We start from the raw sequence: 12,978 nt of genomic DNA, 5'->3' as shown, positions 1-12,978 counted from the left end.
TTAGATGCTCTAATTTAGGCACCTAACATTAGGTATCTTTTATAGACTCTGGGTCTTCATGGGCAGAAAGTGGGTATCCCTGCATTACCGAGCTAGTGCATTGAGAATGACGTGTGCTAACCGGAAAGCGCAGAGTTAACGAGGGAGCAATTAGCGCCTCTTAAATGGAAGCAGTATGTGCTCCTACGTTAACTCTATGCAGGTACCGTACATTAATGACATTAGCATATGACCTCCAATAGAATGTTTTAAAATCCCTGAAAAGCGATGCATTAAATCTGGGACTGTCTTAGGTAATATCACATGTTGCCACGAATTAAACACAGAATCTAGTGCATTATTTATTTTATTTATTGGGTTTATTAATCACCTTTATGAACAGATTTACCCAAGGTGGTGTACAGCAAGTACAATTCAATCTAAAACTTTCAGTTTGATTACAGCATTATAGTAGTAAAAAGGCTAAATATATCCTATACAATGAATGAGGTAAACCTGAAATCGGTACAAGGGGGTGCTAAAAAGTTCTCAATCCAACCAACCAATTTCCTAAATTCTGAGTGTTATGAGGGCTGTTCAAAAAGTATCAGGCCTTAAGTTTTCTTGCGCAAACAAATAAAGCTAGGGAGGTGTGGTTTGAACAGCCCTCGTATTTTGCCACTGTAGCTGAAAAGAGTATTATCTTGTTTCAAGATAAGTGCCAATTTAAAGAAACAAAATTCTATATTTTGATATTGTTTCAGATCATTGATTGTCGTTCTCTTCTTGGTTGGGCTGGGAACTTTTCAGCACCCCTTCTTAAATTGAAATGTAATAATAGGACTGCCATGAATCAGTTTAAAAAATATACTTATAAACAGCACTGAAATTCAAATAAGAGAGAATATAATACAATGTCAGCATAATACTTATGAAACACCTAATAAGCACACAAGACAGCATTCAAATAACATAGATATGACGCTAATGCTTTTCTATAATATAGATTACCATATAGCCCAGGGGCCAAATGCAGACACAGTCAAACCTCGGTTTGCGAGTAATGCGGTTTGCGAGTGTTTTGCAAGACGAGCAAAACATTCTCGCAAATCTTGTCTCGCAAACCGAGCGTTGACTCAATTTTCGAGCACCCCCCCTGAGAACCGGCATTGATCTTCCCCCGCATGAACCAGCGTCCCCCGCCCAAACAGCATTCATTCTTACCCCCCATTTGGCACTGGTACGCAGCCCAAGCCTTGAGCATGTACATAGTAACATAGTAGATAACGGCAGATAAAGACCCGAATGGTCAATCCAGTCTGCCCAACCTGATTCAATTTAAATTTTTTTTTTTCTTTTTCTTCTTAGCTATTTCTGGTCGAGAATCCAAAGCTTTACCCGGTACTGTGCTTGGGTTCCAACTGCCGAAATCTCTGTTAAGACTTACTCCAGCCCATCTACACCCTCCCAGCCATTGAAGCCCTCCCCTGCCCATCCTCCTCCAAACGGCCATACACAGACGCAGACCGTACAAGTCTGCCCAGTAACTGGCCTAGTTCAATCTTTAATATTATTTTCTGATTCTAAATCTTCTGTGTTCATCCCACGCTTCTTTGAACTCAGTCACAGTTTTACTCTCCACCACCTCTCTCGGGAGCGCATTCCAGGCATCCACCACCCTCTCCATAAAGTAGAATTTCCTAACATTGCCCCTGAATCTACCACCCCTCAACCTCAAATTATGTCCTCTGGTTTTACCATTTTCCTTTCTCTGGAAAAGATTTTGTTCTACGTTAATACCCTTCAAGTATTTGAACGTCTGAATCATATCTCCCCTGTCTCCCCTTTCCTCTAGGGCAGGGGTCTGCAACCTTTAAGACATAAAGAGCCACTTGGACCCGTTTTCGAAAAGAAATAAAAACTTGGAGCCGCAAAACCATTATAAAACAAATCTAACACTGCATATATTGTTTCTTATCTTAATGCTATATACAGGATCACTAAATTGAAAATAAAATCATTTTTCCTACCTTTGCTATTTGGTGATTTCATGAGTCTCTGGTTGCACTTTCTTCTTCTGACTGTGCATCCAATCTTTCTTCCTTTCTTTCAGCCTCCTGTATGTTTCCTCTCCTCCAGACCTCATTCTCTCCCCCAACTTTTTCTTTCTGTCTCCCTGTTCCCCCTTCTTTCTGTCTCCGTGCCGTCCCCCAAGCCACTCGGTTTGCTGCCACCGCAATCGGGGAACAGCCCCCAAGCCACCGCCGTCCCAAGCTTTCCCTGCAGAAGTGTTGCGCTGACCAGCATTCCGCTCCCTGACGTCAATTCTGACGTAGGAGAGGAAGTTCCGGGCCAACAAGGCATTTCTCCTCATTCCATCCAGCCTGAGCCCCATCTCTCCTTGATCCAGCATTTCCCTTCTGTGTCTGTCAGAATTACCATTCCACCTATTTTCCAGCATCACCCTTCTTTGTGTCCATCTCACCTATATCCCTATCTCACCACTTTTTCAGAATCTTCATTTATCTCTGTCCTTATCTTTACGCCATGTTCACCATTTGCCCTTTCAATGTCTTTATCTCCCCCCACACACTTTTTCAGCATTACTTCTATGTCTCTATTTCACCTCCTCTTCATGTCCCCTCTGTATCTCTATCCTTATTCAGTAGGTCCTGCTTACCCTTTCTCTTCTTTGTGTCACTATGTCCATTTTCAGCTTTCCCCCCTTTTCCTTTGTTACTGCACCCTGTAGCTAGAATCTTTCCACCCTCCCTCCACTCCGGCCCAGCCCAGTATGAAATATTTCCTTTAGTATTCCTCCCCTCTCTCTTTCTCTCTCTCTTCTGCTCCCTCACCCACGAGTCCTGCATCTGGCCCTCTCCCTTCTACCTGCACCTGGCAACACCCCCCTGCTCCGCGGCTCTCTTCAGCAACTCGTCAGCAGCAGTGATCAAGACAAGCTGCCGACATCGAGGCCTTCCCTCTACGAGTCCCGCCTTTGTGGAAAAAGGAAGTTGAAACAAGCGGGACTCGCAGAGGGTAGGCCCCAACGTCAGAAGCTTGTGTCGATCGCTGCTGCTGAGTTGCCGAAGAGAGCCGCGGAGCAGGGGATGTGGCCGGAAGCAGGTAGAAGGGAGAGGGAGATAGGAAGGCTGTAGATCTCCGGAGCATGACACCGACCCCGGCCAGGATGATTTCTTTTTCAGGCGTGCACCTTACAAGTCCAGCGTCGCGGGGGAAATAGCCATGCTGAGCAGTGAGCTCAGCACTACACAGATGAAAGCCTTGCTTGCTGATTGGTCCGGCGGGGCGGGGCCACCGGACCAATCAGCAAGCAAGGCTTTCATCTGTGTATGTGCTGAGCTCACTGCTCAGCATGGCTATTTCCCACCGCGACGCCGGACTTAAGCTGCATGCCTGCGTGACACACTACCGGAGCCGCAGCAAAGGTGGAAAAGAGCCGCATGCGGCTCTGGAGCCGCAGGTTGCCGACCCCCGCTCTAGGGTATACATATTCAGGGCTTCCAGTCTCTCCTCATACGTCTTCTGGCGCAAGCCTCCTATCATTTTCGTCGCCCTCCTCTGGACCGCCTCAAGTCTTCTTACGTCTTTCGCCAGATACGGTCTCCAAATCTGAACACAATACTCCAAGTGGGGCCTCACCAATGACCTGTACAGGGGCATCAACACCTTCTTCCTTCTACTGACTACGCCTCTCTTTATACAGCCCAGAATCCTTCTGGCAGCAGCCACTGCCTTGTCACACTGTTTTTTCGCCTTTAGATCTTCGGACACTATCACCCCAAGGTCCCTCTCCCCGTCCGTGCATATCAGCTTCTCTCCTCCCAGCATATACGGTTCCTTCCTATTATTAATCCCCAAATGCATTACTCTGCATTTCTTTGCATTGAATTTTAGTTGCCAGGCATTAGACCATTCCTCTAACTTTTGCAGATCCTTTTTCATATTTTCCACTCCCTCTTCGGTGTCTACTCTGTTACAAATCTTGGTATCATCTGCAAAAAGGCACACTTTTCCTTCTAACCCTTCAGCAATGTCACTTACATACATATTGAACAGGATTGGCCCCAGCACCGAACCCTGAGGGACTCCACTAGTCACCTTTCCTTCCTTCGAGCGACTTCCATTAACCACCACCCTCTGGCGTCTGTCCGACAGCCAGTTTCTGACCCAGTTCACCACTTTGGGTCCTAACTTCAGCCCTTCAAGTTTGTTCAACAGCCTCCTATGAGGAACTGTATCAAAGGCTTTGCTGAAATCCAAGTAAATTACATCTAGCATATGTCCTCGATCCAGCTCTCTGGTCACCCAATCAAAAAATTAAATCAGGTTCGTTTGGCACGATTTACCTTTTGTAAAGCCATGTTGCCTCGGATCCTGTAACCCATTAGATTCAAGGAAATACACTATCCTTTCTTTCAGCAACACTTCCATTATTTTTCCAACAACTGAAGTGAGGCTCACCGGCCTGTAGTTTCCTGCTTCATCCCTGTGACCACTTTTATGAATAGGGACCACATCCGCTCTCCTCCAATCCCCAGGAATCACTCCCGTCTCCAGAGATTTGTTGAACAAGTCTTTAATAGGACTCGCCAGAACCTCTCTGAGCTCCCTTAGTATCCTGGGATGGATCCCGTCTGGTCCCATCACTTTGTCCACCTTCAGTTTTTCAAGTTGCTCATAAACACCCTCCTCCGTGAACGGCGCAGAATCTACTCCATTTTCTCGTGTAACTTTGCCAGACAATCTCGGTCCTTCTCCAGGATTTTCTTCTGTGAACACAGAACAGAAGTATTTGTTTAGCACATTTGCTTTCTCCTCATCACTCTCCACATATTTGTTCCCAGCATCTTTTAGCCTAGCAATTCCATTTTTTATCTTCCTCCTTTCACTAATATATCTGAAAATATTTTTATCTCCCTTTTTTACATTTTTAGTCATTTGTTCTTCCGCCTGTGCCTTCGCCAAACGTATCTCTCTCTTGGCTTCTTTCAGTTTCACCCTGTAGTCCTTTCTGCTCTCCTCTTCTTGGGGTTTTTTATATTTCATGAATGCCAACTCTTTCGCTTTTATTTTCTCAGCCACTAGGTTGGAGAACCATATCGGCTTCCTTTTTCTCTTGTTTTTATTGATTTTCTTCACATAAAGGTCCGTAGCCATTTTTATCGCTCCTTTCAGCTTAGACCACTGTCTTTCCACTTCTCTTATGTCCTCCCATCCTAACAGCTCTTTCTTCAGGTACTTTCCCATTGCATTAAAGTCCGTACGTTTGAAATCTAGGACTTTAAGTATCGTGCGGCCGCTCTCCACTTTAGCCGTTATATCAAACCAAACCGTTTGATGATCGCTACTACCCAGGTGAGCACCCACTCGAACATTAGAGATATTCTCTCCATTTGTGAGGACCAGATCCAATATCGCTTTTTCCCTTGTGGGTTCTTCTTTCACCGGCATGTCCTGTGGGCTGCGTGCCAGTGCCAGATGGGGGGTAAGGCTCAATGCTGTTTGGGCAGGGGTGCCAGTTTGTGGGGGGGGGGGGGCGTTCACGAGTGGGGGGAGCGATGCCGGTTCTCAGGGGGGTGGAGCATCGCTGCTGGCCTCAGGGGGTGGGGGTAGGTGGGAACGTATCAAGTGATTTTCCCTTACTTCCTATGGGGAAACTTGCTTTGATATACGAGTAATTTGGTTTACGAGCATGCTTCTGGAACGAATTATGCTCGTTAAACTGTATATGGATAAGGGCAAGATGGGTAGTACAGAATCTATTGGATAAATAAATGGGTGATTAAACTCAAGGCAAGTTGTTTGTACAGTTAAACAAGATATAATGAACTGTTCTAAGTTACAGTATGTGTAGCAAGCTAGTCCAGGTGCACAATGAATATATAGTCAGTCATCCTATGAATGTCACCTACATTGTAGGTGCCGCTCAGTGCAGTTGTCAGTCAACCGCTAATTGCTGCTTATAGAATCCCACCTAGTGGTACGTAGGCATGCTTAGGTGTTGCTAGGCATCCTGGAGTTAGATGTTACTTGGCCTAATTTACTGGCACCTAAATCGGATGCCTAGCGATGCCTAAGTCAACCATGTCTACACTCCTAACCACGCCAACTTTTCAGGTAGGCATTGTTAGGCGTCAGAGGATGTCTCGACTTAAGTATCGCTAGGTGGTCTAAGAGTTCGGCGCCAACCTCTTGTCAATTTAAAATAGCTTTTGATTGGCTGAAAACTGGCACTGTCTATTACCACACCAATTAAGCCAATTTAAAGATTTTATATTTTCAGTGTAGCCATTGTTATGAAGGGGTGCTGAAAAGTTCTCAGCCCAACCAAGACGAGAATGATGTGGATATGGTTCAATCAATGATCTGAAACATTGTCAAAACACAAAATTTCGTTTCTGCAAATTGGCACTTAATGAAATAAGTTAACACTCTTCAGCCGCGGTGGCAAAATAACGCTCAGAATGTAGGAAGTTGGTTGGTTGGGCTGAGAACTTTCCAGCACCCCCTCGTATAGTGTTCTACCTGTGGCAACACTCTACTATACCATGGACAGACAGCAAAACAAGAAGATTGTGAACCAGAAGATCAGATGTAGCAGTTTGTAGTTTAATAAGTGTTCAAATAATTTAAAAACAATAATCTTAAAAACAGTTCATGGAGGGTGTATACAGTCACAAGTGACCCAACAAGATAAAATCCAAATCATTTATTGTTCTATTGTCCCTTGATAATCAACTTCTGGAAATCGATATGGACACAAGTTAATTTGATACTGGGAACTAGGATTCCGTTGTCCTATGAGGTGTTTATTTGTGGAACATTATTGTATGCTAAACCTCCGTTGTACAGATATAAATACAGACTTTTGATTATTATGACAAGGATTGCCATACAGATGATTACTAAAAATTGGGACCGCCTTAATTTTTCCTTTTGGTGGGAGTCCTTGTGTCTATGCTATAAATTCAAAATATGTATTCAGAAAGAGTGGGACACAACAAAATTTTTAAATTAATATGGAGCCCATTAACTGAGTTTATGAGATCTGATTAAGTGGAAGAACCCTTAATTCTTACAAGATTCAAATACACATCCAGGGAGGGGGGGATATATACTTTATATTATCTCCTGTTTGTTTGTAAGTGCTGTTTATTGTGTTATTTGTTTAAAAATTTTCTGCACTTTGTATGTATGTTGGAAATTAATAAAGTTTATATTAAAAAAAAGCAAACAGTCCATAGAGGATATATATAGTCACAAGTGACCCACAAGATAAAAACTAAATAGGCCATAATTATTTGGTTTTTATCTTGTGAGTCACTTATGACTGTATACATCCTTTGTGGATTATTTTAAAATTATTGTTTTTAAGTTTGGACGCTTATTGAACTACAAACTGGTGCATCCGATCTTCTGGTACACAATCTTTTGGAGCTTTTGCTGCCTCATTTCCTTTGTGGAACCTTTTGGTGCTGTTTGGATTTTGTTGTTTTGTACCATGGAGAGAAACAGAGAAAGAAAAAGACAAAGCAATATTACCTGTGACTTCATAAAACTGAGAAGAAGCTAGGTTATCATATAGAGGTTTTCCAAAACTTCCATTTTGGAGAATAGCTAGTGTGACAAGTGAAATATGCAAAAATTTAATCATGTCACAATTCTATGGAAAAGAATAAAGAAAGACAGAGTTACAAAATTATATCAACTTCCATTACAAGAAAGAGAAAATGATTCAGATACCAAATGGATAGTATAAAATATTGAACTAGGGGTATTTAATAAAATGAGTTCTGTGTGTCCAAGACACATTCTATTGTGGAAACGCTCAACACAGTTTTTCTATCATTTTAATAAACACAAGCAGCTAGATATCCCCCACTGTTGAGTTTACCAAGTTTTGCAATAATTACCTACAAGTCATATTGAATTAATCATTGGCCAGGATATATATATGACAAAAATTGTCCTTCAGTTAAAATGTAACCTTCTCTCAAACACACTTTTTTTTTACTATAAACCTTTCAGTCACACAAAGTATCCATGTTTGCATTGAGCTCAATGAATTACTTTTCCCTAAAAAATTTCTTTAAGAATATCAAAGATATTGTTAACAGAACAATAAGTTTTTCATTAATTCTACCCATAAATCAAACCACATTACAATATAAAAGTCTTACCTTTAATGCAGGATATTTCCTCGGATTTTTCTGGTGCCTTTCTCTCCCCTCAGATATATGTTAGTACTACTCCCTGTTTTGTAAGGATGACAGTTTTGTTAACTCTGTTATGCCATTAAGCCTTTCAGGTTCACAAAATTATGGTTTACATGAGTCATGTTGTTATAATAATAATAGAGTGGCCTTTAAAGCTAAACAAAAAAATAGAAATGCAAATTTCACTAGGGCCGCCTACTGCTAATTTTAATTAGTGTATTCCTATCACTGGATATACAGTATGTAAATCCTTCAAAGTCTCCTAGAACAGCAAAGGATAAACAAAAAGATACATACATAATATAGTAAATGACAGCAGATAAAGACCTAAATGGTCCACCCAGTTTGCCCTGTAATTACATGCATTACAATTTCATGATTAAATTAAAAAGTCTTTTTTCTTTATTTCTGGGTCATATACCTTAGGGGTTGCATTCTGTATAGGATGCCCAGTTTCAGCAGCCGCCTAAGCGGCTTTCGAGAATCACATACAGGCGTCCTGTATAGAATCACATCTGTCCTGATGGACAGACGCCTAACCATCCCTATTCTCTAACCGGCGTCCATATCACAGGCGCTGATTAGAGAATTGTGTTGCCGCTGAGCTGATCCCAGCAATGGAATCTCCCTACTGCGATCAGTTTAGCGGCTGCAGCAGAGAACCCGTCCATCCCGCCCCAAAAGATGATCGGCAGGAGGGATGCCCACTCCCTTCTGCTGGAACCCCCGAAGCTCCACCACCACTGAATGTCCGTGGCAAGAGGAGTGCTGAATCCTTCCTTCCACTATCCCGAGACATCCACTAGCAGGAGGGATGCTAACTCCCTCCTGCCAGAAACCCCCCACCCCCCGAAGATCACCAGCAGAAGGGATGCACAGACCCTTCTGCTGGAACCCCCCTATCCCACCCCTAAGATCATTGGCAGGAGGGATGCCCAGTTACTCCTGCCGAAATCCCCCTGAAGGCATGTCCCCTGACCCTTTTGACCCACCACCCCCAAGCCCATCCGGACCCTACTAGCCTCTATTTTTCGGTGGCAGGCCAGAGGGATGTATGTCAGTAACAAAAATCTCATGCATGAATACAGGATGTCCTGGGCAGTACTTGGAGAGACCTCCCAGGAAAGAGACTTTAGAGTTCTGATCAACAAGTCGATGAAGCCGTTAGCACAATGCGCTGCGGCAGCAAAAAAGGTGAATAGAATGCTAGGAATGATCAAGAAGGGGATCATGAACAGATCAGAGAAGGTTATCATGCCGTGTACTGGGCCATGGTGAACCCTCACCTGGAGTACTGCGTCCATCACTGGTCGCCGTACATGAAGAAGGACTACTCGAAAGGGTCCTGAAAGAGCGACTAAAATGGTTAAGGGGCTGGAGGAGTTGCCGTACAGTGAGAAATTGAAGAAACTGGGCCTCTTCTTCCTTGAAAAGAGGAGACTGAGAGGAGACATGATCAAAACATTCAAAATACTAAAGGGAATAGACTTAGTAGATAAAGACAGACTGTTCACACTCTCCAAGGTAGGGAAAACGAGAGGGCACTCTCTAAAGTTGAAAGGAGATAGATTCTGTACAAATGTAAGGAAGTTCTTCTTCACTCAGAGAGAGGTAGAAAACTGGAACGCTCTTCCAGATGTTGTTATAAGGGAAAACACCCTCCAGGGTTTCAAAACTAAGCTGGACAAGTTCCTGCTAAACTGGGACGTACGCAGGTGAGGATGGACTCATTTAGAGCACTGGTCTTTGACCCTGGGGGCCGCCGCGTGAGCGGACTGCTGGGCAGGATAGACCACTGGTCTGACCCAACAGTGGCAATTCTTATATTCTTATTCCTTCTGGCCGGCAGGCCCACCTCCACAGAATGGTGAGCCTTACCAATCCTGGTGCATCATGGGTTCTGCTGGTGAGGGGCTTAAGGACCTGACTGGCCCAGGTGCCTAAGGCCCCTCCCGGCCCAGGTGCCTAAGGCCCCTCCCATAGGAGGGGCCTTTGGTGCCTGGGCCAACCAGAATCTTAAGTCTCTCTCCCAGTGCATTCTGGGATGCACTGGGAGTTGCCTAAGACTCAGATTGGGCAGATCCCTTAAGCCACTCCCATGAGGATCTTCCGGGGGATGTCTTGGGGGTGATGGCAGGAGGGATTGGTTATCCCTCCTTCTAGGGCATGCATTGGGGTGGTAGTGGCATTTGGAATTCGGCATTCCTCCTGCCACGGACATTCAGGGGTGGGGGGCTTTGGGGGTTCTGGCAGGAGGGAGTGGACATTCTTCCTGCCGGTTGTCCTCAATGCGCTACCTCAGGGGAAATCTCATAATTTTTTATATATCTACTTCATGCTACTTAACAGTTGGCAGGGTTATCAAAATAGGCCACCAGTCAGTATGGTTATCAAAACATGGCGGCCATGTTTTGATAACCTTGCTGACTCTTTGGCGGCATGAAGTGGATATATATAAAAAATTATGAGATTTCCCCTGAGGTAGCTCATTGAGGCAGCGAAACAGACCCTGTCTGGAGAAGATCTAGATGAGTGGTTGTTTGAAGCCAGTTCCAGTGTAGGAGTTTTGTGAGATATGTCAATGTATTTTTTTATTTTCTCTGGAACGGTGCTATAAGAACTGATTTAGTATCACCACATTTTTTTGATTTTCACAAATTGCCTTCTGCACTTGTGTAGCCATCTGTTTTTCAAGTCTATTGTTGTGGACCCTTGTTGATAACTAATATATACTGAAGAAAAAAAGGACGAAAAGAACTAGTGTGAATGATTACTATTTTTGTTATATGGAGTTTTTTTTACAGACCCATGATGATACAGGTTCCAACAGGCACCCTGTGGGTTCGAGAACCAGAGTATTGAGGTCTGTTTTTCTCCACCTTGTCTTTTATAATTTACATATCTCAGTTGTGTTTGTTTGAATGGTGTTCCCAACAATACTTACTAACACCAAGTTTGAATTTTTTATATAGTTGATATTTTTATGGCTGTGTCCATATACAAGTGATTTTGTTATTCTAAGGTGGCCAAACAGGTTGAAAAGGTGATGGCGAAAGCTAGAAGGATGCTAGGGTGCATAGGGAGAGGTGTGGCCAATAGGAAAAAGGAGATAGTGATGCCCCTGTATAAGATTCTGCTGAGACCTCATTTAGAATATTGTGTACAATTCTGGAAGTCGCACCTTCAAAAAGATATAAAAAGGATGAAGTCGGTCCAGAGGAAGTCTACTAAAATGGTACGTGGTCTCAATCTGTATATTTTGGAGGAAAGGCAGGAGAGGGGAGATATGATAGAGATGTTTAAATACCTACTAGGTGTAAATGCACATGAGTCGAGTCTCTTTTGTTTGAAAGGTAGCTCTGGAATGAGAGGGAATCGGATGAAGTTAAGAGGTGATAGGCTCTAGAGTAATCTAAGGAAATACTTTTTTACAGAAAGGGTAATAGATGTGTGGAATAGTCTCCCAGAGGAAGCAGTGCAGAATGAGACTGTGTCTGAATTCAATAAGGTGTGGAATAGGCACATGGGATCTCTTAAAGAGAGGAAGAGATAATGGTTACTGCGAATGGGCAGATTAGATGGGCCATTTGGCCTTTATCTGCCATCATGTTTCTATGTCTTAGAAAAAGAAGATGGAACATCCAACCATATGTGTGTTGTCTAAAAACCTCTGATATTAGACATAGATTTGGTCATAGATACCCAAATGTTGGGAATGAAGGGGTGGTACTGTTGCTGGGGGCTTTCAACCTGCAGGATGTAGAATCGGAAAGAAGTCAAAAGATTGTAATGTTTTTTAAAGTGCACTGTTGAGACAAATGTTGATGGAACTCACCAATGGAGAGGCAATGCTAGATCTTGTGCTCACAAATGGGTACAGCGTATCCAACATCAGGATAGGTGCATACTTTGCCAATAGTAATCATCATACTGTATGGTTTGAGGTAAGGGATAAAGCAGAATATGGCCACACAAAGCTCAAAATCCTGGATTTAAGCATGCTGACTGTTAAAACCTCAAGAAGGACATGGCAGTACTTGAGGGGGTCCAGAGAAGAGCGACTAAACTGATAAAAGGTATGGAAAACTTTTCATACACTGACAGATTGAAAATGCTGGGGCTGTTCTCCCTGGAAAAGCAGAGACTTAGAGGAGACATGATAGAAACCTTCAAGATCCTGAAGGGCATAGAGAAAGTAGACAGGGACAGATTCTTCAGACTCTGGGGAACCACAGGTACTAGGGGTCACTCAGAGAAACTGAAAGGGGACAAGTTTAAAACAAATGCTAGGAAGTTCTTTTTTACCCAGAGGGTGGTGGACACATGGAACGCGCTTCTGGAGGTTGTGATAGGCCAGAACACAGTACAGGGGTTCAAGGAAGGTTTAGATAGGTTCCTAAAGGTTAAGGGGATTGAGGGGTACAGATAGGAGTAGAGGTAGGTTATAAAAATGGTCAGGAACTCCTTCACAGGTCATAGACCTGATGGGCCGCCGCAGGAGCGGACCGCTGGGCGCAATGGACCTCTGGTCTGACCCAGTGGAGGCAACTTCTTATGTTCTTATGTCTGATGAAAGAGCTGATGGGTTGGAAGGATATAGGAATGGTGGATGATTTGTGGTTCAAACTGAAAGGAGTTATAAAATCAGCAACGGATCTTTATATGAGGAAGGTAAATAAGAACAAGAGAAAAAGGAGACAATGGAATACTATTTCTGTATTTTCAACATACATAGTACTGCTACAACTCAAACGCTTTC

At 43.4% G+C, this 12,978-nt stretch overlaps 1 long non-coding RNA gene across 1 annotated transcript in view; it reads right to left on the bottom strand.

Moving 5' to 3' along the window:
* LOC117364039 overlaps positions 1–8,779 on the bottom strand; it is a 28,057-nt gene extending 19,278 nt beyond the window's left edge. Inside the window, exons 1-2 of the long non-coding RNA XR_004540172.1 lie at positions 8,184–8,779; positions 7,546–7,666 (exon numbers count right to left, since the gene is read on the bottom strand). This is a non-coding gene — a long non-coding RNA (uncharacterized LOC117364039). The remainder of the gene's footprint in view (positions 1–7,545; positions 7,667–8,183) is intronic.
* Positions 8,780–12,978: the final 4,199 nt, after the last annotated feature.

The sequence above is a fragment of the Geotrypetes seraphini genome, chromosome 7 (genome assembly GCF_902459505.1).
Source record: "Geotrypetes seraphini chromosome 7, aGeoSer1.1, whole genome shotgun sequence".
In the NCBI taxonomy this organism is placed as follows: Eukaryota; Metazoa; Chordata; class Amphibia; order Gymnophiona; family Dermophiidae; genus Geotrypetes; species Geotrypetes seraphini.
This window is presented reverse-complemented; position numbering and strand designations above follow the sequence as displayed.